Source organism: Hyperolius riggenbachi, chromosome 5 (genome assembly GCF_040937935.1).
Source record: "Hyperolius riggenbachi isolate aHypRig1 chromosome 5, aHypRig1.pri, whole genome shotgun sequence".
Lineage (NCBI taxonomy): Eukaryota > Metazoa > Chordata > Amphibia > Anura > Hyperoliidae > Hyperolius > Hyperolius riggenbachi.
The window spans coordinates 221,615,712-221,638,698 of record NC_090650.1 but is presented as its reverse complement, the minus strand read 5'-3'; the positions used below and the strand labels follow the sequence as shown (position 1 = coordinate 221,638,698).

The 22,987-nt window shown below is 43.5% G+C and overlaps 1 protein-coding gene and 1 long non-coding RNA gene across 6 annotated transcripts in view; one reads left to right on the top strand and one right to left on the bottom strand.

The window, feature by feature from the left end:
* LOC137518602 (poly(rC)-binding protein 3-like) overlaps positions 1 to 22,987 on the bottom strand; it is a 1,088,021-nt gene that overhangs the window by 424,484 nt on the left and 640,550 nt on the right. For all 5 annotated transcript variants that reach the window (XM_068236676.1, XM_068236680.1, XM_068236679.1 and 2 more), the window contains one exon: positions 8,079 to 8,123. The gene's annotated coding sequence lies outside the window, so the exon portion shown is untranslated. The remainder of the gene's footprint in view (positions 1 to 8,078; positions 8,124 to 22,987) is intronic.
* Positions 1 to 22,987, top strand: part of LOC137518604 (uncharacterized) — a 98,672-nt gene that overhangs the window by 59,597 nt on the left and 16,088 nt on the right. The window lies entirely within an intron of this gene.

The following is a 22,987-nucleotide window of genomic DNA, read 5'->3' as shown; positions in this document are numbered from 1 at the left end:
GAGACTTTGCCTGGTCATTCTATTGCTCACAGGTTAAGGGCTACGCGCGCGCGAGCCCAGCGACAGGACCTTTATGCATCTAGGAGGGGAGTCAGCTGACGCGTGGTCAGCTGATTCCAGCCAGCCATTGGCTGAGTGACTGGGGCGGCGCTGTGGAGCATGGTTGGGTATATATAGGACAGGCCTGTCAGTAGCTCCTCATCTGCTGTTGCAAATGTTATTGTGTTAGCGCTCAGACCCTAGTCAGATCCCAAAGTGTGCTAGAACCGGCCGGAGCCGGGGATCCACACTTAGCCAGATTCTGGTGATAGCTTAAAGTACTAATTGCATTGTTTATTTGTTATGACTTTCTGCTTACTCTGACTATCCTCCTGTTTGTCGATTCTGTACCTCAGCCATCTGATTCACGTTGCCGACCCTGCTTGTTATTTACGCTGAATCAGTCTTCCGTTTCTGTACTGTACCTGTCCGCTCGTTGCCTACTCTGCCTGTCTGACCTCGCTACCCGCACCAGTGGGCCTAGCCACTGGTGAGGGAAATTACTGTCTGTATCATCTACTCCTAGGCTGCAGTACTGTCTGTATCATCTACTCCTAGGCTGCAGTACTGTCCGTATCATCCACACCTAGATTACAGTACCGTCTGTATTACCAACTCCTAGGCTGCAGTACTGTCTGTATCATCTACTCCTAGGCTGCAGTACTGTCTGTATTGCCTACACTTAGGCTGCAGTACCTTCTGTATCAACTACGCCTAGGCTGCAATACAGTTCGTATCACCTGTTCTATAGGGGATCATTAGTGCAGTACTAATTGTATTACTCCTCCTTGTGCTGTGCACCAAACACTACTAGGCTGCAGTACTACCTGAATCACCTGCTCCACAGGTGATCAGTTGTTCAGCTCTGGTTGTATTATCTTCTACTTGCGTTTATGCTTCCAACACTCTCGGCTGCAGCACGGTCTGACTCACCTGCCCAATAGTGAGCAACGGCTGCAGTACTGTCTGGGTCACCCGCTCCTCGGGTGAACCCGCTCATCCTAATTACTGTTACACCAAACACTATCTCACATTGGTAGTCTTGTATCTGGCTATACTAGCATTATTGGTGATTCTGCAGATCACCACATAATCAGGTATAGCAACTGTATTATTGGTGATACTGCAGATCACCAATAATCAGAAAATCTGTTAGCTGACACCAATCGTTACAGAACAGCAGACCTAAACAATATGGACGCACTACGCAGCCAAGTTGAAGTCCTGATTACAGGCAGCGGTAAATAATCTCACCGGGGTGATTAATACCCAGCAGACTCAGATCATCCAACTGTCTGGGACAGTCAGGGTACTTCAAACAGCTGTCGATGCAGTGCGATCTCCTCCAGTTACAGATCTACGCATGGCTGTACCCAAGAAGTTTTCAGGGCATAGATCTGACTTTCAGAATTTCAGGAATAGTGTGCTATCCTATTTTGAGTTAAGGCCTAACTTGTCTGGTTCAGAGAGCCAGAGGATAACATTTATTAAGACTCTATTGTCAGGAGACTCGCAGACATGGGCGTATAGTCTTCATTCTGAGCATGAGGCATTATCCTTGGTTCAGGAGTTTTTTAAGGCCATGGCCGTTATATATGACGATCCGGATATTGCGATTACTGCTGAGAGGAAAGTAAAAACTCTCAGGCAGGGTCGTAATCCGGTGGAGGTTTATGCTGCGGAGTTTAGAAAGTGGGCTGTGTCAGCTAGATGGGGGACGTATGCATTACTAGATTGTTTTCTGTCAGGGTTGTCTGATGCAGTCTCTGATTTGATGTTGGGACATCCCGAACCCAAATCCATGGACGAAGCAATCTCTTTGGCAGTGCGGGTAGATCGCCGCCTGCGTTATCAGAAACAGACCCGTGGTAAAACCACGGTAAGATCTGTCTCCTACGCCTCTCCTCCACCCTCGTCATCTCCAGACGAGCCAATGCAAATCGGACATTCTAGATTGACACAAGTGGAAAATAATCGCAGAAGGTCAGAAGGACTATGTCTATACTGTGCGGAGCAGGATCACATTGTCCAAAACTGTCCTAAGAAGTCGGGAAACGCTGCCGCCTAGGTGTAGTCAGAGGTAATACCTTAGGCGAGCAGTCAATACCTCTAAACAATAACCGTTTGCTTCTCCCCTGCTCCATCACTTGGGAGGGTCAGACCACGCCCACAGAAGCCTTTGTAGACTCCGGCTCTGCAGCCAATTTCATAGATTTTGATTTTGTGAAAAAATTGGGAATTCCCTTGCTCCCGTTAGACCGGCAGATTGTGGTTACGGCAGTTGATGACTCTCTGCTACAGTGTAGACAACCTCTGTCTCAGACCTCATTGCTGATATGCAATATAGGGGTTCTACATAAAGAAAAATTACAGTTCTTTGTCTTGCATATGGCAACCTCTACTATCATTCTTGGCATGCCCTGGTTGCAACTCCACTACCCTCAGATTGACTGGGTGTCAGGTCAGCTACAGAGCTGGTCTACCCATTGTCATCATCATTGTTTGGAGAGAGTTGCTGTTTGCGCCACCAAGATTCAGGTTAAAGAGGTGTCAATGCAGTACGCAGAATTTGCAGATGTATTCTGTCCTAAATCTGCGGATAAACTTCCGCCTCACCGGAGCTATGACTAGCCTATAGAATTAAGATCTGGTTGTATGCCCCCTAGAGGCCATCTGTATAATTTATCTGGGCCTGAGAAACTGGCAATGCAAGAGTACATTAAGGAAAATTTGGCCAAGGGCTTCATCCGTCCTTCCCGGTCGCCAGCTGGGGCTGGGTTATTTTTTGTGAAGAAGAAGGACGGAGGGCTTAGACCCTGTATTGACTACAGAGGTCTAAATAAGATCACAGTGAAAAATCGTTACCCGTTGCCTTTGATAGATGATTTGTTCACGCAGGTGACCAATGCCAGTATTTTCTCCAAATTAGACCTGCGAGGGGCATACAACCTGGTACGCATCAGAGACGGTGACGAATGGAAGACAGCGTTTAACAAGCCCGACGGGCATTACGAGTATTTGGTTATGCCCTTCGGGTTATGTAACGCCCCGGCCGTTTTCCAGGAATTAATCAATGAGGTTTTCAGGGAGGTTTTGGAAAAATTCGTGCTTGTATATCTTGATGACATACTAATTTTCTCTTGTAATGTGAAAGAGCATTGAAAGCATGTTAAATTTGTTCTACGGAAATTAAGACAGAATTCACTGTATGCGAAGTTGGAAAAGTGCCTCTTCGAGGTCACGGAGGTGCCATTCTTGGGGTATATTATTTCCACTTCTGGTCTCTCGATGGATCCCGCAAAGGTCTCTGCTGTTTTGGAGTGGCCTCAACCTGTGGGATTGAAGGCACTCCAAACATTTCTTGGCTTTGCCAACTACTACAGGAAGTTCATCAAGGGCTTCTCATCTGTATTGTCACCCCTCACCAGTCTTACTAAAAAGGGGGCTGACACGTGTCACTGGTCGGCAGAGGCCCAGTCAGCTTTTGCCACCTGCCCAATAGTGAGCACCGGATGCAGTACTGTCTGGGTCACCCGCTCCTCGGGTGAACCCGCTCATCCTAACTGTTGTAATTACTGTTACACCAAACACTATCTCACATTGGTGGTCTTGTATCTGGCTATACTAGCATTATTGGTGATACTGCAGATCACCAATAATCAGAAAATCTGTTAGCTGACACCAATCATTACATGTAATAACCGGGACAAATAGTCAAATAAAATAAATAGGTTTTAATTATGGTAGCATGTATTATTTTAAAGCTATAATGGATGAAAACTAAGAAATAATGATTTTTTAAAAATTTTTTCTTAACATTACTGTTAAAATGCTTTAGAAAAAAATTATTATTAGCAAAATGTACCACCCAAAGAAAGCCTAATTGGTGGCGAAAAAACAAGATATAGATCAATTATTTGTGATAATTAGTGATAAAGTTATTGGTGAATGAATGGGAGGTGAAAATTGCTCTGTGCATAAGGTGAAAAATACCCGCGGGCTGAAATGGACCTTACCAAGCAAAACATTGATCAAAATAAGCTGTTTCAAATTAACAAAAAATGGTATTACTTTTCTTACTATTTTTAGCAGTGTTTGCATTGTTGGGAACTGAAAATTTATTTTTTTAGGGTAAGATGAGAAAACTATTGAGAGAAAACTGTAAAAAAAAAAAAAAAAAAGTTTACTGAATCAAGCTTGTGGTGTCTTAAGCCCTATACACATGCTCAACAGCGGCCTTTTATGCAGCACAATTGTTGAACAACTTTTGTTGTGAAAAAAGTTTAAACAGCTAAAAAAAAAGTATTTTGCTATTGTTCAAAAAACTGATAAGACTGATAAGAAGTCAATCCCACAGTTGGATTGACTTCGTATCAGTCTTATCAGCTTTTTCAAGAATAGCAAAATACTTTGTTTAGCTGTTTCAACTTGTTTCGCAAAAAAAGTTGTTCAACAATTGTGCTACATAAAAGACAGCTGTTGAGCGTGTGTATAGGGCTTAATGGCTATTTACATGGTGATAGAAAAAAAATCACATTTGTTTAAAACCGTGTTTTAGTTAACACCACAATACTTTCTTTGAGCCAGATTTCATTAATATAAGCTCAGTCCGAGAATAACTAGAGGAGTTTCAGCTTACAAACAGTGTGTAGAGATTAGTGATGATTGTAATCAGTGAATTACGATTACGCAATTACGTCCATATGTAATTACTATTTTTAAATTCAATTCACTGTGTGTAATCATTCATGATTTTGTTTAAATTTTGTGTCATTTTCGCATATAAAATCCATGTCCCTGCGTGTCCCTCCTGTCTCTGCGTCGCGTTGTCCATGCTCTTTGTTACTGCGCATGTGCGCAGCACGGACCCAGAGGCGGCGTGTGAGCGGGCGGTCGGATGTGCAGTGGGTAAGCGAGCGGTGGTCGCACGCGGCGGCGGGAGGCGGGCGCACGCGTGACGGGCGCGCACGTGCCCAGAAACACAGACCTAGAGCCCGTTTTTAAACGGGCTTAGGTCTACTAGTACTACATATAATAAGGAGAATACTGGGTACAAGTTAAAATTTTTGGGAGAAAATCAAATCGATTTTAAAAAGCAAAGGAAGAATGATTTTTAAATTGTAATTTTTCTGACTTTAAAAAACATTTTCCTTTGCATTTTAAAATTTATTTTCTCAAAAACTACAAGGGCTTTTCTGCAAGAAAAAAAAAAAAAAAAGTGTGGCTTGTAACCAGTATTCTCCTTAACGTATGGAGCAATTTTGGTGAGAATATCATGTATAGGAATTTTGCTATTCACTGCTAAATTCAGCATGAAATTACACAAAAATTACACAAAATTATGCATGATTACAATTACAGACAGAGGCCTCAATTCACGGAGCATTATCAAACGTTTATCAAACACTTTTTCAAACGTTTGATAATTTACCTCATGGGTAAAATCTCATTTTAAATTCACTAAGGTGTTATATATTTATCGAATGTTTTACCGATAAAACGTTCAACAAATATATAACACCTTAGTGAATTCAAAATGAGATTTTACCCATGAGGTAAATTATCAAACGTTTGATAAAGTGTTTGATAAATGTTTGATAATGCTCCGTGAATTGAGGCCAAAGTTACTTTTCGCATGATAATGGCAACATTTCAATGCAAAATTACGTCTATGCGAAAGTTGTGCTCATCACTAGTAGAGATGTCAGGTCCACTCATTGTGTTACTCCTAAAATGCAGGCATAGGAGAAAACCGTTCATTTGAACAATACACACTGCACTTGTGGTGTGTTGGTGGATTTGTAACATTGTAGATGCTTGAACTGTGCCACATAACCGCACGTGCCCACAAATGTTGCAAGGCAATATGTATATGAATTGCACAGTGTGAGAATAGCATATATCTATTAATACATTCATTTATAGCAAGATCAGGAAACAACCTAGCGTGGCATAATGTAAAGAATAGGATCATTTAGATTAACTTGAATTCATAGCTCATTCACTATTATACTTTGAAATAAGCAATATCTTCTTCTTCTTTAATATCTATATTTGTTCCTTTTCTCCTTTTTCATGTACTACATAGATGTAAATAGTCAGCTAAGTTAAGTGATCATGTTTATGTGTAGGAATGCTCATTTTCGAACTCTGTGATATTAGCCCAATAACAGAACGTGGAAGATTTGGACCAATCAGAGAATACAAAAAAAAATTACCAAAATAGAGATCTCTCGGAAATTTAAAATCAGAAATTGGAAAATGGAAATCCATGGAATCAGTAGTAAAAATTGGAATTTTCGTAAAATCGAAAATCAGCATTTCTGGCAGTCCCTATTCATGTATCAGTTGGCTAGATTCAGGCCTTGAGGTTAGATGGATCATGCTATCAATATCAGCTATCCTCGAGTGCGTATTGCCACCTGAACACACAAAAAAGCCAGGAGTTTCCAAGAAGACAGTGTGTCTGTTAGCACAACAAGTTTTCAATGATTTTTTTTTCTATAGAATAAAAGAAAACTGATTTTAGCAATAAATTCTAAATAAGCAACATCAGATGAATGCTGAATAAATTGCATTATAAAGATACAATGTGCAGCCACAATTCAACCATTAAACAGGATTTTCTCAAACCACAATAACCTTTCTTCTTATAGAATAATAAAGAGAGATGTAACAGAAGTCGTTTTTCTAGAAGTAAGAAAAATATAAAAATTTACTTTAGTTAATAAGATGTTTTCCCTGGTAAGGTTTATTTGTTTCTGTGCTATTAGATTCTTATTGAGAATATAATTGTACATACCTCAGATGCGGAAATAAGGTCTAGCTATTTGCCTAGACATCAAAACACATCAATTGGTGTACAAAATAGCAACAGATCATATTGCTTTTAAATTATAAATATTTGGCTGTAAAAAAACATCTTGTTTGGACAGAATTACCATGATACTTATGTACAGGCTACAGTGATACATAGGGGAGTTTTTTTTTTTTCATGTTTGGATGTGCATTTCTGCATGTGATGAGATTTGCTCAGAAAGAATTAATAGTCTCCCTGAAATCATGATGTACACTAGGTAAATATTTGTTCATCATACACTATCATCAGGGAGTCATCAGGAGGGTCCCAAATTCATTACTCAACAAGACAATGACCCTAAACAGACGGCCAGATTTGTAAAGAACTATCTTCAGCAAAATGAAGAGATGGTATGACATCCACAAAGCCCTGATCTTTTCCTCAAATCTTGTTTGTATCACAATAAGACAAAGTAGGAACTGAGACAGCCCAAATCCACAGGGGAGCCGAGGTGGGTTCCCCTAAATGTTTGGAACAGCCAACCTACTGAGTTCCTTAAAAACTGTGTGCAAGTCTACTTAGAAAAACTAATTTCCCACCAATTTCTAATTTCCCCACAAACAAATGTCTGATCACACCAAATATTGGCTTGATTTACTTGTTTTTCTACTGTTTATGCACATTGTTGGTTCTTAATTAAAAAAAATAAAAAATAATTAATTTCATTATTTTGAATGCATCTTTCCTTTACAGCATTTTGTTCGCGAATGCTTTTAACATTTACGTATTATACCGTATGGCATACAGTCTGCACATTTTCCAACTGCTCAATTTTAAATCATTATCTTACTTAGATTATACAGAGTTATGTTTTTATATGTCCATCAGCATTCACAAAAATGTCAAAATTAAAAAATGGACTGTGTTTATATTTTACATATGTTATACCTAGCCCAAATAATAGACCAATGTCAAGTAAGAGACAATAGCAACTTTTATGTAAGGTAACCTTAAAATTACATTATTTGACTTATTTATATTTGTGCTATAATGTGCCTGTTCGACTTTACTTTGACCAAAACGGTTTGGGATACATAACACAAAAATATGAACAATCCATAAGTTAAAAAAAAAACAATTCTAAGCATTTTCAAAGCTCACCAAAAGAAGCACCCAAACGCTTTGAGACACTGCAGATCATTTAAACGTTGAGTTCATAAAAGTAAAATACTTTACTAACCTCTGGCACTTGGGTAATGTCACTGGTCTTCAGCAATTCTTGAGGCTGTGAAATAAAAAAAATCATGTTATGATCTAATGGAACCAGAGGAAGTTCTTAATAAAGACACTTCTAAAGAGTAAATGATCTGGTAAGTTGACATATATAAACCTTCACTTTTCTTACTTACCGTGAAATCTATACCTCACATTTTGATGTTTTGCTATAGTTTATTTGAAATACTAAAACCTAAAAACTCTGTATTACATCATTACTTATATCTAACAATGTGTCGGAAACCAAAATATGTAGATATCTTGTCGTTCCGGAAGCGGAACCAGTGGGCATCTGCAGAAAAGACATTGGCTCTGCTGTCTGAAACCTTCCTTATGAGTTATCTCAGCTTGGCCCTGATGCACTAATCTTTTCTCATAAGCTAATTCTCCTTTTTTGTTTTCTGTTTCTATTTACCTATACAATGCCTTATCGATACCTAGTAGTTATACGTAAGATGAAAAACCTAGTACTTGAACCTTAGTTACTCCAGGACATGAACATCCTTTGTGATGAAAAGTTATATAATGGGTCCTATTACATTCAGGAAAAGGTAGTGGATGGCATATATGTAGTACTCAGGCTTTTATAATTTATGTATTAAGACTCCTGGAAAAACAAGAGATGTTTGAGTGTAGATGAAAACCCAGTTTGGGTGCTTAAAACATGGCCAGGGAAAGAGTTGGTGGGTTTCCCTGGTCACTAATTATATTTCTGGGTTGTACACCTGTGCAAGTGGACAATAGGTGCTGCATTAGGTCCTAACTAGGGTTGCAGCGGTATATCATTGTGCATGGTAATCCTAGCATGCTCCTGGAGTCAGGAGCATGGTATGATTACCGCGGTATACCGCTGCAACCCTAGTCCTAACAGGTTCATAGTGAGTAAGCTCGCTTATCTACTCTAGTTAGTCAGGGAATTGCAGTGAGTGCAGTGAGTAAAGGTGGCCATACACTTATAGATTTGCAGCAGATTCGACAATCAGATAGATTTTTCTCAGATGCCTGTCAAGTCGAATTTGACAGGAATATCTGATGTGTGCTACACACTAGGAACAGATTTACAATAGATTTCAGAATTAAATCTATTGGAAATCTATTGAAAGTCAATCTAAATGCATTCATGCACCATTAGATCCAATGCAACTCTATGGGCCCTCGATCTGCTGCCAGCAGCAGATCGACCTAGATTTTCCATCGTGTCAGATAGATCAAATCGATCAAAATTGATTGAAATCGGTCGCAAATCGATCGATTTGCGTATTTGAAAAAATCGATTTCTGTTCGATCGATTCTATAGAATCAATGGATCGATCGATGGCTGAAATCGACCAGTGTATGGGCCCCTTAAGGCAGAAGCTCAGCCAGGCCACTGCTTTTGTTTATTTGTTTGTTCTGCTAGCAAATCCTATACAATAAAACCTAACTGTCCCTGCATCATCCACTTTCCCTGTCTGTCTGTCCATCCAAAGTTTTTTTGTACTGCGCATGTACGCAGTACAGACAGCCGTTGGGACGGGAGGTTGGGCCAGGGAGCAGGGCGGGCGTGTGTGCGTGCGCCGGGCGTGCAGCGGGCACGTGGGCGGCGGGCGGGCGTGGTTAAATCACTACCTAGAGCCTGTTTTTGAATGGGCTTAGGTAGCCTAGTATGAAATAAAAGTGTTGCTCTGCATAATGTGTAACTGACTCCAGTACTCTCCTCCCTAGTGTTGGGCGAACATCTAGATGTTCGGGTTCGGGCCGAACAGGCCAAACATGGCCGCGATGTTCGGGTGTTCGACCCGAACTTCGAACATAATGGAAGTCAATGGGGACCCGAACTTTCGTGCTTTGTAAAGCTTCCTTACATGCTACATACCCCAAATTAGAAGGGTATGTGCACCTTGGGAGTGGGTACAAGAGGAAAAAAAATATTTGAAAAAGAGCTTATAGTTTTTGAGAAAATTGATTGTAAAGTTTCAAAGGAAAAACTGTCTTTTAAATGTGGAAAATGTCATGTTTCTTTGGACAGGTAACATGCTTTTTGTCGCCATGCAGTCATAAATGTAATACAGAGAAGAGGTTCCAGGAAAAGGGACCGCTAACGGTAACCCAGCAGCAGCAGCACACGTGATGGAACAGGAGCAGGCGCAGGAGGAGAAGGCCATGCTTTTTGAGACACAACAACCCAGGCCTTGCATGAGGACAAGAAGCGTGCGGATAGCATGCTTTTTACCGCCATGCAGTCATAAATGTAATAAAGATAAGAGGTTCAATAAACAGGGACCGGGCGTCAACGCTAACCCAGCAGCAGCAGACGTGATGGAACAGGAGGAGGCGCAGGAGGAGAAGGCCACGCTTTCAGGTGCAACTCAGGCCTTGCATGAGGACAAAAAAATGTGTGCGCAAAGCAATGCAATGAGTAGTTTTCAGGACACAATGGGCTATTCGGAGGAGCTATTCCCACCCCCACAATCTTCTACCTGTGAAAGGTCAATGGAACAGCCACAAATGTTGTGCCCGGATTCACAACCTTTTTCTGTGGAAAATGCACCTCGCACTGAAATGCAAGGCGAGGCCGAGGATGAACATGACGTCAACAACTCAACATGACGCAAAATGGGGGCGGAACAGAAAGCTGCTTTCAATGTTTTGAAGGCCTTAATTGCCTCCGGTGGCCAGTTAGATGCATCATTCATCACACCCAAATCCCAGAGCAATGTGTGCAGGAATTTGAATCTCAGGAGGTGTACCGAGATCATCTGGACAAGTGACCAAGTGACAAAGTGACCAGTGACAAAGTGACAAAGTGACAAAATGACAAAGTGACAAAATGACAAAGTGACAAGTGACAAGTGACAAAATGACAAAGTGACAAGTGACAAAGTGAGAAGTGACAAGTGACAAAGTGACAAGTGACAAAATGACAAAGTGACAAGTGACAAAGTGAGAAGTGACAAGTGAGAAGTGACAAAATGACAAAGTGACAAGTGACAAAGTGACCAGTGACAAAGTGACAACTGACAAAGTGACAAAATGACAAAGTGACAAAGTGACAAAGTGACCAGTGACAAAGTGACAACTGAGAGGTTGTTCTGGGGAGCTCCACTGCACTCAGTCGCATATGAGGAGAGGTCTCGTCGGGACTGCTGATCCTCCTCAGCTTGCTCAAAGCCTTGAGGGTTCCTGAAGATCCTCTGCTTGGAGTTCGCCGGGGTTCAGCTTGGTGTCGGGGTCGGCGGCGTCCTCCTCACTCCAACGTGGCAGATCTTCTGTTGAAGGAAAAAAAAAAACATTGTTAAAAGTCCAGTACCGCTTCTGAAGGACTCACCAAGAGATGCAGGAGCGCTTCAATCTAGCGCACCATCGCTCGCTGGGTGATGTCCCTGCCTACGCGCTGGAATTCTACGCTGCACATGCTAGCACGCTTTTGCGCAGTGCCGAGGCGCATTCCAGCAGCTAGTAGCTACCAAGCTTCTGTGGATCTGATTGGGCCACCATGTTGGATCTCTGCCAAGTCCTCCAAAATTTTGAGCAATCCACGTTGCGTGACTGAGCAGTGACAACTCTACAGTCAGCATTACAATACCACTGCTGTGTTTACTGAAGAAATCAATGTTGAAGATGGAAACCGCTGGCATGATGCAAGTGGGGGATTCTGAAGATGAAAACGATCAGCGTGATGATACCAACATCAGGCAACCTGCCTCAGGAAACGCTGGTCCCAGCTATGACAAAGAACAGGACGAGGAACAGCTGGAGTTGGAGCAGGAATTGGATGCCCCCACTGCCGAGGGACAGAGCGGTGCACGTTGGACTTCCACAATTTAGCGGGAAAGGACAGCAGAAGAGGAAGAAAGTGATGCTGGTGACGAATATGGTGCATCACAACAATCACAACGCTTACAAGAACATGAAGATAGAGGAGTCTGGCAGGACTCTCTGGCACACATGGCTCAATTCATGCTAGACTGCATTGAACGCGGCCCGCGCATTATTCACTATTCATTATTATTCATTATTCTGGAATCTGGACAACACCAATTACTGGGTTTATACCCAGTTTATACAAACACAATGTTAAAAAACTGATTGAAGAAAGTGTCAGACAGGTCAAAAATGGAACAATTCCAGCAGGCCCTTGAGGATGGAGACTTTAGAGAGGAGATTGACATCCTCCTCCTTCTCTAGCCAGTTGTACGCCGACAGACTGACTTCAGCAAACCCAGGAGGACCAGGAGGGCAGCAAAGAACACAAGCTGCTGCTAGTGCCCAAAAGGGAATGGTATTGGCAGTGTCCTTGGAGTGGGAACATTTTCTGACACCCATGCAGCAGCCCACAGAACAGCAATCGGGCAGTTCCACGTCCTCCAACACCAATCGCCTAGAGAAGATGGTCAAGGTCCAGGACTACATGTCAGATGGCGTAGCTGTGTTGAACAATCCATCTGCAGACAGACGGTGAGTGTGACAGGCAGCACAGAAGGACCATGGCAACTCACTCATAGTACCACAGTTTGATAGTGCTGCCCAAAAAATTATATGGATCCGTGGACCCGGGCACTGCAGGCAGTACTGGGAAGTGGGAACGCAGATTTTAGTACCTAAACACACGATACAACATGTTTTCCGGGGTCGGACTCTGAGGCACATACAGATGGTCCCGATCATCATCCTCATCATACAACTCTTCTCCTGAGTCTGACCCACCCACCACCTCTGCCACCCCAACATCCCCAGACACAGACCCCTCATCGTCCTCAACATTAACTTGGGATGCTGGCCTGAGCCCGACCTCCTCCTCCACATCAGGCCCCATCATCTCCTCAATGGCAGCCCTCATTAATCGTTCTGGCGACGGACCGATGGACACAACATTCTCCTCCGGAGAGGGCTGCTGCTGACCACTGGCTGCTGTAGTGGATGTCATAGCTTGCGTGGGGCGTTGGCTGTTGCTGTTGTTGGGAGTGCTGCTCACAGCGGAGGTCTCTGAGGAACTCATGGTGAGCTCATATAGTGGTTGGCGGTGAGTGGAGTATTACTGATCCCAGCAATATACACACTGACTGGCAGAGTACGCAATGCTATATAGTCTGGCTGAGCGGTGTACACAGAGTGGCAGTACACACAATGCTATATAGTCTGGCTGAGCCGTGTACACAGAGTGGCAGTACACACAATGCTATATAGTCTGGCTGAGCGGTGTACACAGAGTGGCAGTACACACAATGCTATATAGTCTGGCTGAGCCGTGTACACAGAGTGGCAGTAAACACAATGCTATATATAGCGTGGCTGAGCGAGGTACACAGTGGCAGTACACACAATGCTATATAGTCAGGCTAAGCCGTGTACACAGAGTGTCAGAAAACACAATGCTATATATAGCGTGGCTGAGCGAGGTGCACAGTGGCAGTACACACAATGCTATATAGCCAGGCTAAGCCGTGTACACAGAGTGTCAGAAAACACAATGCTATATATAGCGTGGCTGAGCGAGGTGCACAGTGGCAGTACACACAATGCTATATATAGCGTGGCTGAGCGAGGTGCACAGTGGCAGTACACACAATGCTATATATAGCGTGGCTGAGCGAGGTGCACAGTGGCAGTACACACAATGCTATATTAGTCAGGCTAAGCCGTGTACACAGAGTGTCAGAAAACACAATGCTATATATATAGCGTGGCTGAGCGAGGTGCACAGTGGCAGTACACACAATGCTATATATAGCGTGGCTGAGCGAGGTGCACAGTGGCAGTACACACAATGCTATATATAGCGTGGCTGAGCGAGGTGCACAGTGGCAGTACACACAATGCTATATATAGCGTGGCTGAGCGAGGTGCACAGTGGCAGTACACACAATGCTATATTAGTCAGGCTAAGCCGTGTACACAGAGTGTCAGAAAACACAATGCTATATATATAGCGTGGCTGAGCGAGGTGCACAGTGGCAGTACACACAATGCTATATATAGCGTGGCTGAGCGAGGTGCACAGTGGCAGTACACACAATGCTATATATAGCGTGGCTGAGCGAGGTGCACAGTGGCAGTACACACAATGCTATATTAGTCAGGCTAAGCCGTGTACACAGAGTGTCAGAAAACACAATGCTATATATATAGCGTGGCTGAGCGAGGTACACAGTGGCAGTAAACAATGCTATATATAGTGTGGCTGAGTGAGCGGTGTACTACTGTTCCCAGCAGCGACACACAATGACTGGGGGGGACCCTGGCTAGCGTGGCTGGAGAGCGAACTACCCTGCCTGCCTACCCAAAGCTAAACCCACAGACAAATGGCGGAGATATGACGTGGTTCGGGTATTTATTTACCCGAACCACGTGACCGTTCGGCCAATCAGAGCGCGTTCGGGCCCGAACCACGTGACCCGTTCGGCCAATCACAGTGCTAGCCGAACGTTCGGGGAACGTTCGGCCATGCGCTCTTAGTTCGGCCATGTGGCTGAACGGTTTGGCCGAGCACCGTCAGGTGTTCGGCCGAACTCGAACATCACCCGAACAGGGTGATGTTCTGCAGAACCCGAACAGTGGCGAACACTGTTCGCCCAACACTACTCCTCCCTTCTGGGTTTCAGATTATCTGCATAACCAATAATGTGTGGGTGGGAGTCCCAGAAAAGTACTACCCACATCAGAACAGGAAGAGTTGTCATAGGAACTGAGGTCAGCCATTACTGAAAACATCTCCTAAGTTGCAGTGCAGGGAGATTTGCCATGGTGTCCTAGGGACATCTGTAGCAGAAAAAGGAGAAATAGAAACAGTGTTTTTGTTCAGTGAACATGAACAATATATCAATTGCTTGTGATATTGTTCATTGAAGAGTGTCAGTAAAAAACAGCTACAAACTTTCATTCTGCCAACTTGTAGCTGGTGAAGAGGTTTACTGGTACTTTATTGCAAAGAAGCACTAGAGCTTTGTCTCTAAGCTGATTATTCAAAATGCTTAGAATCACATAAAGTAAATATTGTGGGAATTTACAAATTAGATTAATTATAAATAAGCCTCTTATTATATATTATTGCTATTTTCCTAACTATTGTAGTAGGCACTTTATATACAGTATAAAAGCTGTGCACAGTATGTTTGTCACTAATCGCAAAAACAAAATGGGGCTTAGCTGAAGGCCATTACAATGCTTAGGCTTCTTTGCCACTACCTAATGCGTGCACTAACCCGATTTCATTCACGTGTTACGTCGCACGGCATGACAGCTGGAAGTTGTGCTCTGACGGGTACCAGTAGTTCTAATTCACCCGATGGGTAATCACTTGCGCAGTGCGATTAAGTGTTCCAGGATCTGGAAAGCTTTAACTAATGTGAACAGCAACATGAAAGTCAATAGACTCGTTATCTTGCTTGTCACATCCTATGTGTGGTCCGTCAGAACAGATGGCACAGCACCTAGTGTGAAAGGGCCCTCACTCAGGGTTACAGTGTTAAGAGCCACCATTCTTTACTTGAGAGTGGATGTCATCATCATCGGGTTTATTTTGTATTTTGACTCCACACCCCATTTTAGTGTGTTGCTTTGAATCCATAATCTATCACAACTGTTCATAAGTTAGGAAAAAGGCAATGGGCAAACTGCAAGGGCATATAAGGCAACGTATGGGCCTCCAGTGAATCTCACCAGAACGTAGAAGTGGTAAAAAATTTACTGTCAAAATTTGGAGTTTTTTCTCTAGCGAGTTAAATGTTAAACATAGAAAAGTATAACATCACATATGTTTTCCAGTTTTAAAATATATTCAGGCCACATAGTGCAGATCATTTGTGGACTCTGATGTTGGTTTAATAGTCAGGATATGTTTATAACAGGGTCATACATCTCGCCTGTGATTTATTCTCAGTTGTAAAACTAACCATTGCAGCAGAGAACAGTATTGTTAGTAACTGGAACAAAAGTCTCTTTGGAGAATGGCATTCATTCAAGTGATATAATAACTGTCTGATGAATGAAGCAAATCAGCAAATGAAAACTGTAGATAACCATAGACTGAAACAGAATTCTTTCTTGCTCATGACAGCACTGACATAATGATCAACTTAGACAACTAATCAAACTGCCGCTGATTTATACATCACTTATTGTTATACTCCCAGCAATTAGCAGTATTTTTTAAGTAATTCTGCAAAAAATAGAAAGGACATTTTTAACTTGAAGTCAAAATTACACAGTTTCGATTTTTGTCATCTTATAATAAAAATTATAAAAGCAATCTGATGACTAAAAAAGCTAGCAATGCAGAATATGAAAGACTGAAGAGATGTATTTATGAAAAGCATACAGAACTTAGCATTTTAGGTGTATGTTCTCTACTTAAGAATAGTGATAGGGCCCACTGAGTCTTTGGGCTCTATTAATAAAGGGTCTGGTTTTAAAAAAGACCTCCACATCTGTTTTTTTTTAAAGTGAATTTCCTTTTACAATTAAAGGAGAAAACAGCAAAGTCCCCATTGGCCGGGACCCAAGGGTATTGGCTGATGCCGCATAAGTGTGCTTTCTGGTTAGTTGAGATTCAATGATAAAAATAGACCTAGCTGATACTGTACTATACCCCACTCTATATACATAACATAAACTTTGTATTTATGTTAAAATGCAGTGGCTGGTGGCCTATGTCTGCTGGTGGCCTCGCCTGCTGGCCTCTGTCCTGCTGGCAGCCTCACCTGGCGGCCTCTGTCCTGCTGGCGGCCTCTGTCCTGCTGGCGGCCTTACCGGTCTTTCCTACTGGTGACCTATGTGCTGCTGGTGGCCTCATCGGTCTGCCCTGCTGGTGGCCTGTGTATGCTGGTGGCCTGTGTGTGCACGCGGCCTGTGTCTGCTAGTGGGCTGGGTCCTGCTGGTGGCCTGTGTGACTGTGTCTGCTGGTGGCCTCTGTCCTGCTGGTGACCTATGTGCTACTGGTGGCCCCACCAGTCTGTCCTGCTGATGACCTGTTTCTGCTGGTGGCCTGTGTCTGCTCATGGGCTGTGTCCTGCTGGTGGTCTGTGTCTGCTAGTGGCCTGTGTGGCTGTGTCTGCTGGTGGCTTCTGTCCTGCTGGTGACCTAAGTGCTGCTGGTGGCCTCATCAGTCTGCCCTGCTTGTGGCCTGTGTCTGCTGGTGGCCTTTGTCTGCTGGTGGCCTGTGTCTGCTAGTGGGCTGTGTCCTGCTGGTGGTCTGCAACTGCTGGTGGCCTTTGTCCTGCTGGTAACCTACAGTATGTGCTGCTGGTGGCCTCACCAGTCTGCCCTGCTGGTAGCCTGTGTCTGCTTGTGGGCTGTTTCCTGCTGGTGGTCTCACCTCTCTGTTCTGGTGCCTGTGGCCTCTGTTCTCTATCGCAAGCAGGAAATTTGGGCACATGAGGCAAGTGGACAAAAAGGGCGCCGCCATTCACTCCCGTAATAAATATCGTTTGATGGGCGCCGAACAGGAAAAAAGGGCGCCTGGAGATTATTAACGTTTTCAAATGGCGACGGGATATTATTAACGTTTTCAAACTGCGCTTGTGATGATTTAAGTTTACAAAATGCGCCCGTGACGAATAACCTTTACAAAAATACTGAACATATCTATCGTATTTAACTAAAACGTTATTTAAAATGTTATCCCTTTCTGTTTGTAAAACATTATTATCCACACAATAAAGCGATCACTAAGGGGGGTTTTAGGGTTAGGCATCACCGGGGGGATTTAGGGTTAGGCACCACTAGGGGGGTCTTAGTGTTAGGCACCACCAGGGGAGATTTAGTGTTAGGCACCACCAGGAAGGGTCTTAGGGTTAGGCACCACCAGGGGAAATTTAGGGTTAGGCACCACCAGGGGGGTCTTAGGGTTAGGCACCACCAGGGGGGACTTAGGGATATGCATCACCAGGGGGGATTTAAGGTTAGGCACCACCAGACCCGGGGGGTATTAGGGTTAGGCACCACCTGGGGGGATTTAGGGTTAGGCACCACCAGGGGGGTCTAAGGGTTAGGGATAGGTAGAGGGAGGGCTCGGTGTGAGTATAGGGTTAGGTTTAGTTGTAGTAAAATGTTAGTAATATTTACTAATGTTTTACAACAGTTATTACGAACGTACTTATATTTTCTTTTTCATCGTTATAAACAACATTTTCATATTTTATTACACGAAGAAATGATAAATGAAGGTTATACACAATATTATACAATTATAACGATTATGCATATTTTATCCTTTTCTAACAAACGTAATTATAAGCTTCAAAAACAGGGGATATTATCATTTTCACAATTTGAAATTTCATACACATTATTAAATGTTTTTTAATTTGTAAAACATTATTGTAAACGAAATACAACACAATATTTTTATAAACACTATTACCGCTTATCGTTTAAACCACGCGCCCTTTTTTCCCGATGCCCTTTTTGCATGGACGCCCTCTATCTGCTATTGGCCTGTGTCCTTCAGGTGGGCTCTGTCCTGCCTGGTGGCCTCTGTGCACAATCCTGGTGCCTGCAAACAGTCTGCAGGGAACAAGGAAGATGCTGGCAAAAAACAAAAACAAACTGTGGCCTAGTAGTTATGAGACTGAAGCCTGGGCCTCAACTTAGAGCTGTAGCTGAGGATGGGGGGGGGATCTGGCATGGTAATCCCATCCCAGGAGATTTTTGCACAAAAAAAAACGGTTCTCCAAAGCTTCTGAGAGGTTAGGAGAGGTGGGGAAGCCTTGCGGGAGCCTTGGAATCCAAGTTTTTTTTAAATGATTTTCCAACAACCAGGGCTGGAAACTAGAGTTGTCGGCGAACGGTTTGCGAACCGTTCACTGGTGAACCCCTCACCCTGTACTACTTCCGGGTCGCTATGACCTGTAGTAGTATGGCTGCGCTGGGCCGGCGGTGCACGTCCTTGATTGCGTGCCTGTTGCCAGGCACTTTCTGCGCATGTGCGTGAAATCATGAGTGACGTCACGCTTGTGCACAGAGAGTGCCTGGCAACAGGCGCGCGATCAAAGACGCGCACCGCCGGCCCAGCGCAGACCTACTACTATGGGTCATCTAATGGAAACTTGTCTGTGCTACTTTAAGTCAAGTCTCACGCAGCCTCAGGTGCCATTGCTTGAGACTTTTGGTTAGTTGAATTCTGGGTAACAGGGACTTTGCTGTACAAACATCAGGGTGTAACAAAAAATAACTATGCCCATTTGATATTATTAAAAAATATATCATTTAAACCCTTAGATATTCTTAATCATATCTTTGCAACAGTCTGATAATATATTTTTGTTTGGGAAATTGTTCTTTTTTGAATTTCACTAAAATACAGGACTCTGAAAGGATTTGTAAAACATACCTAACATGAACAGCCCCTGGTCTGGTCAATGCCAAAGCCCCTACTGAAGCTATTAGGCAACGTTTAGCCCAAGATTGCTTTTATAGAATTTCCACATTTCTTCTACCTCCTCCATAACATGGATTCATGTCATTTGTTCATTAAATGGCAACTGAATTTTTTGCATGGTTTGACCCACATATGTGAGACCAAAGAGGCATTTGATTGAGTATATAACCCTTGTGGAGTTGCACATTATCCTAACAGGAATTCAGAATGTTTGCCTACAGTGTGAGATGAATGAACCAAGTGCTGCGGAACTCCTCTACTTTCATAAACATTATCCAGCGTCTGGAACTGACAAGCAACAGGTGTATTGCAGTCCAATGCAAATAGAGCTACTTAACCAGATAGTCTGATGGAGTATCACTGCTTTATTGCAGACTTAATACATAAGGTGATACAGACAGGCATACAATTCCAGCCAGAACCAATCAAATATCAAATGTCAGACACAATAAAACATTCACAGCCTTAAAGGGAACCTTAACTGAACGGGGGGTAAAGAGTTTCACTTACCTGGGGCTATTACCAGCCCCCTGCAGCAGTCCTGTGTCCTCGGAGCCGCTCTGTAATCCTCCGGTCCCCCGCTGTCACTTAGTTTCATTTTTGACGACTCACCAGCCGGCCGGCCGCCAAGCGTATTATTAGACGCATTCCCTACTGCAATTAGCGCTGTTGCGAACCGCAACATGTAAAAATACGCGTTGCCGCATTCAGCACACGTAGATATGTAGCAACGCATATTTTTGTACGCGTTGCGGTCCGCAACAGCGCTAATTGCAGTAGGCAATGTGTCCAATAATACGCATGGCGGCTGGACGACTGGTGAGTCGTCAAAAACGAAACTAAGTGACAGCGGGGGACCAGAGGATTCCAGAGCAGCTCCGAGGGCACAGGACTGCTGCAGGGGGCTGGTAATAGCCCCAGGTAATTGAAACTCTTTACCCCCCGTTCAGTTAAGGTTTCCTTAAATGCATGCCCTAAACAAATAATGCACAATAATAATCTTGTAAGAACAGTATCTCACAAACATAAGTGTATTCAGCTAAACAGAAATAATAGTTTTAATCACTGTCTAGGATGTCAAAGATACATTCAGGGGTACACTACACATCTACAGCATTGCACCTAGAGCCATAATCAGTCCCATCTACATAATCCATTATTCTTTCTTAACCCATGCATTTAACTGAAACACATTGGCCTCAATTCACTAAGCTTATCTCCTGTCTTTAATAACGTTTCTAGAGTGATCACCATGGTGATGAGGCATGTCGTATTCAGGAAACATTTTACCTCAGGCAAACCTAAAGTTAACTCTTCTGTCTTTAAGTTAACTCTTCAATCCTTAAAATAACTCCAGAGTTAAAGACAGGCTGTTTATTAACTGCGTGTGAAAATAACTACAGAGGAGGTAAATTAACTACAAGGAGGTAAATTAACTACAGAGGAGGTGACTTAAGGAATGAAGAAATAAGAGAACTCTCTTACTGTGTGGTGGTACGTTTTCTCTTGCCTTATTATCTCCAGTATGATCTTAGTGAATTGAGGCCATTGACTAATTGGCAACTAGTCTTCACCTAAGTCCAAAAATCAACCTTTTATGTATGATAACCAACATTATGACCATGGGTGTCTGCAGAAAATTTTCAGGAGGGGCAAAAATGGGGGGCAAGTCATGCGGCTATGCGCACTGCATCGAAAAATGGGCGTGGCCATGAACCACTAGGTGGGTGTGGTCACGGGTGGAGCCAAATTTACATGAACGTAGCAATGGTGGGACATTAGACTAGGGCTATGATAGGAATCAGATTGTGAGTGCCTCCGACACAGGTGCCCCCAGTTTAGGTATTGACAGGGAGACTTTAGCCATGCCCCCTGTGTGGCATTAAGCAACACCCCAGATTTTTCAGGAGAGTGCCAGTGGGTGGGAGAGGGTGACAATGGGCGGGAGGAGGGTGCCAGTGGGTAGGAGGAGGGTGCCAGTGTGTGGGGAGGACAGCAGAAAGGCAGAGAGAGAAAGAGAGAGAGAGAGAGACTGCAGAGAGAGACAACTGAGAGGCATAGAGAGAGAGAGCAGAGAGAGAGAGCAGAAAGGCAGAAAGCGACAGCTGAGAGGCAGAGAGAGACAGCAGAAAGGCAGCAGAGAGACAGCAGAAAGGCAGACAGAGGGAGAGAGAGAGCAGAAAGGGACCTCAGAAAGGCAGAGAGAGAAAGAAAGAGACAGCAGAAAGGCAAAGAGAGAGAGAGAGAGAGAGAGAGCAGAAAGACAGAGCGAGAGAGCAGAAAGGCAGAGCGAGACAGAGAGCAGAAAGGGAGAGAGAGAGAGAGAGAGAGAGAGAGAGAGAGAGAGAGAGAGAGAGCAGAAAGACAAAGAGAGACAGACAGCAGAAAAGCAGAGATAGAGAGATGAAAGGCAGAGAGAGACAGGAGAAAGGCAGAGAGAGACAGACAGCAGAAAGGCAGAAATACAGACAGAGAGACAGAAGAAAGACAGAGAGAGAGAGAGAGAGAGAGAGAGAGGGGGAGAGAGAGGGAGAGAGATAGAGAGAGAGAGAGAGAGATCTTGCCAGATTTGACAATAATATCAGAAACACCTGGTCTGCTGCATGCTTGTTCGGGGTCTATGGCTAAAGGTATTAGAGGCAGAGGATCAGCAGGACAGCCAGGCAACCAGTATAGCTTAAAATGAAACAAATAAGGCAGCCTTTATACCCCTCACTACAGTTGTACAGTTGAGAGACTTTTAAATCACACCCCTGGCCACACCTCTTGTCACACAGGAAATGCACAGTCTCATAATTTTTGTGCTGCTCACTACTTCAAGATGGAATAAAAGTAAACCTGAGGAGAGAACACTAACTTCAGGCTTGATACTTACCTCATTAGAAGGAGGGCTCTGGATAGTATAGAGCCTGCCCTTTGCTCAGTCTGGCCTGTCATTTTAGCGCTGTTCCCCAGTAAATCTATTTGAGCCACTCAGTAGAATAGCTCTTTGGAATTACTCCTGTCCCTGATTGTCTTGAGGACAAGAGCATATGTAGTAGGGATGTACTTGTCCTCAGAACTACAGTAGTTCCAAAGAGCTACTGTATTTGGTGGAATAACTCTATACAGCATTGCTGTAATGGCGCCCCGAAAAGAGGAATGGGAATGCTTCATACTATCCAGAGCCTTTACAGTCCCGCATGTTATGATATCCTTATTTTCCAGCCGTGCAGAGTTAGGGCGCATAGATACTATCTATGCGCCCTCACTCTGCACGGCTGGAAAATAAGGTTATATGTTTTATTGACCTGAGGAAGTGGGCTGTGTCCCGTGAAACGTGTTGTCTACAGTATAACCTTTTTTAATAAAGACTGCCTTGTTCCACCTATGAGAGTCTTCTTCTGGAGGTAAGAGACCTCCATTACTAATTTTACTACATTTGGGCACCTCCACCGATGTGCTTTTACTTGTGTATGCAACACCTCTCTGAGGTGCCATCCCTACCACTGGGCGACACGGCCGACCAGGGTACAAGA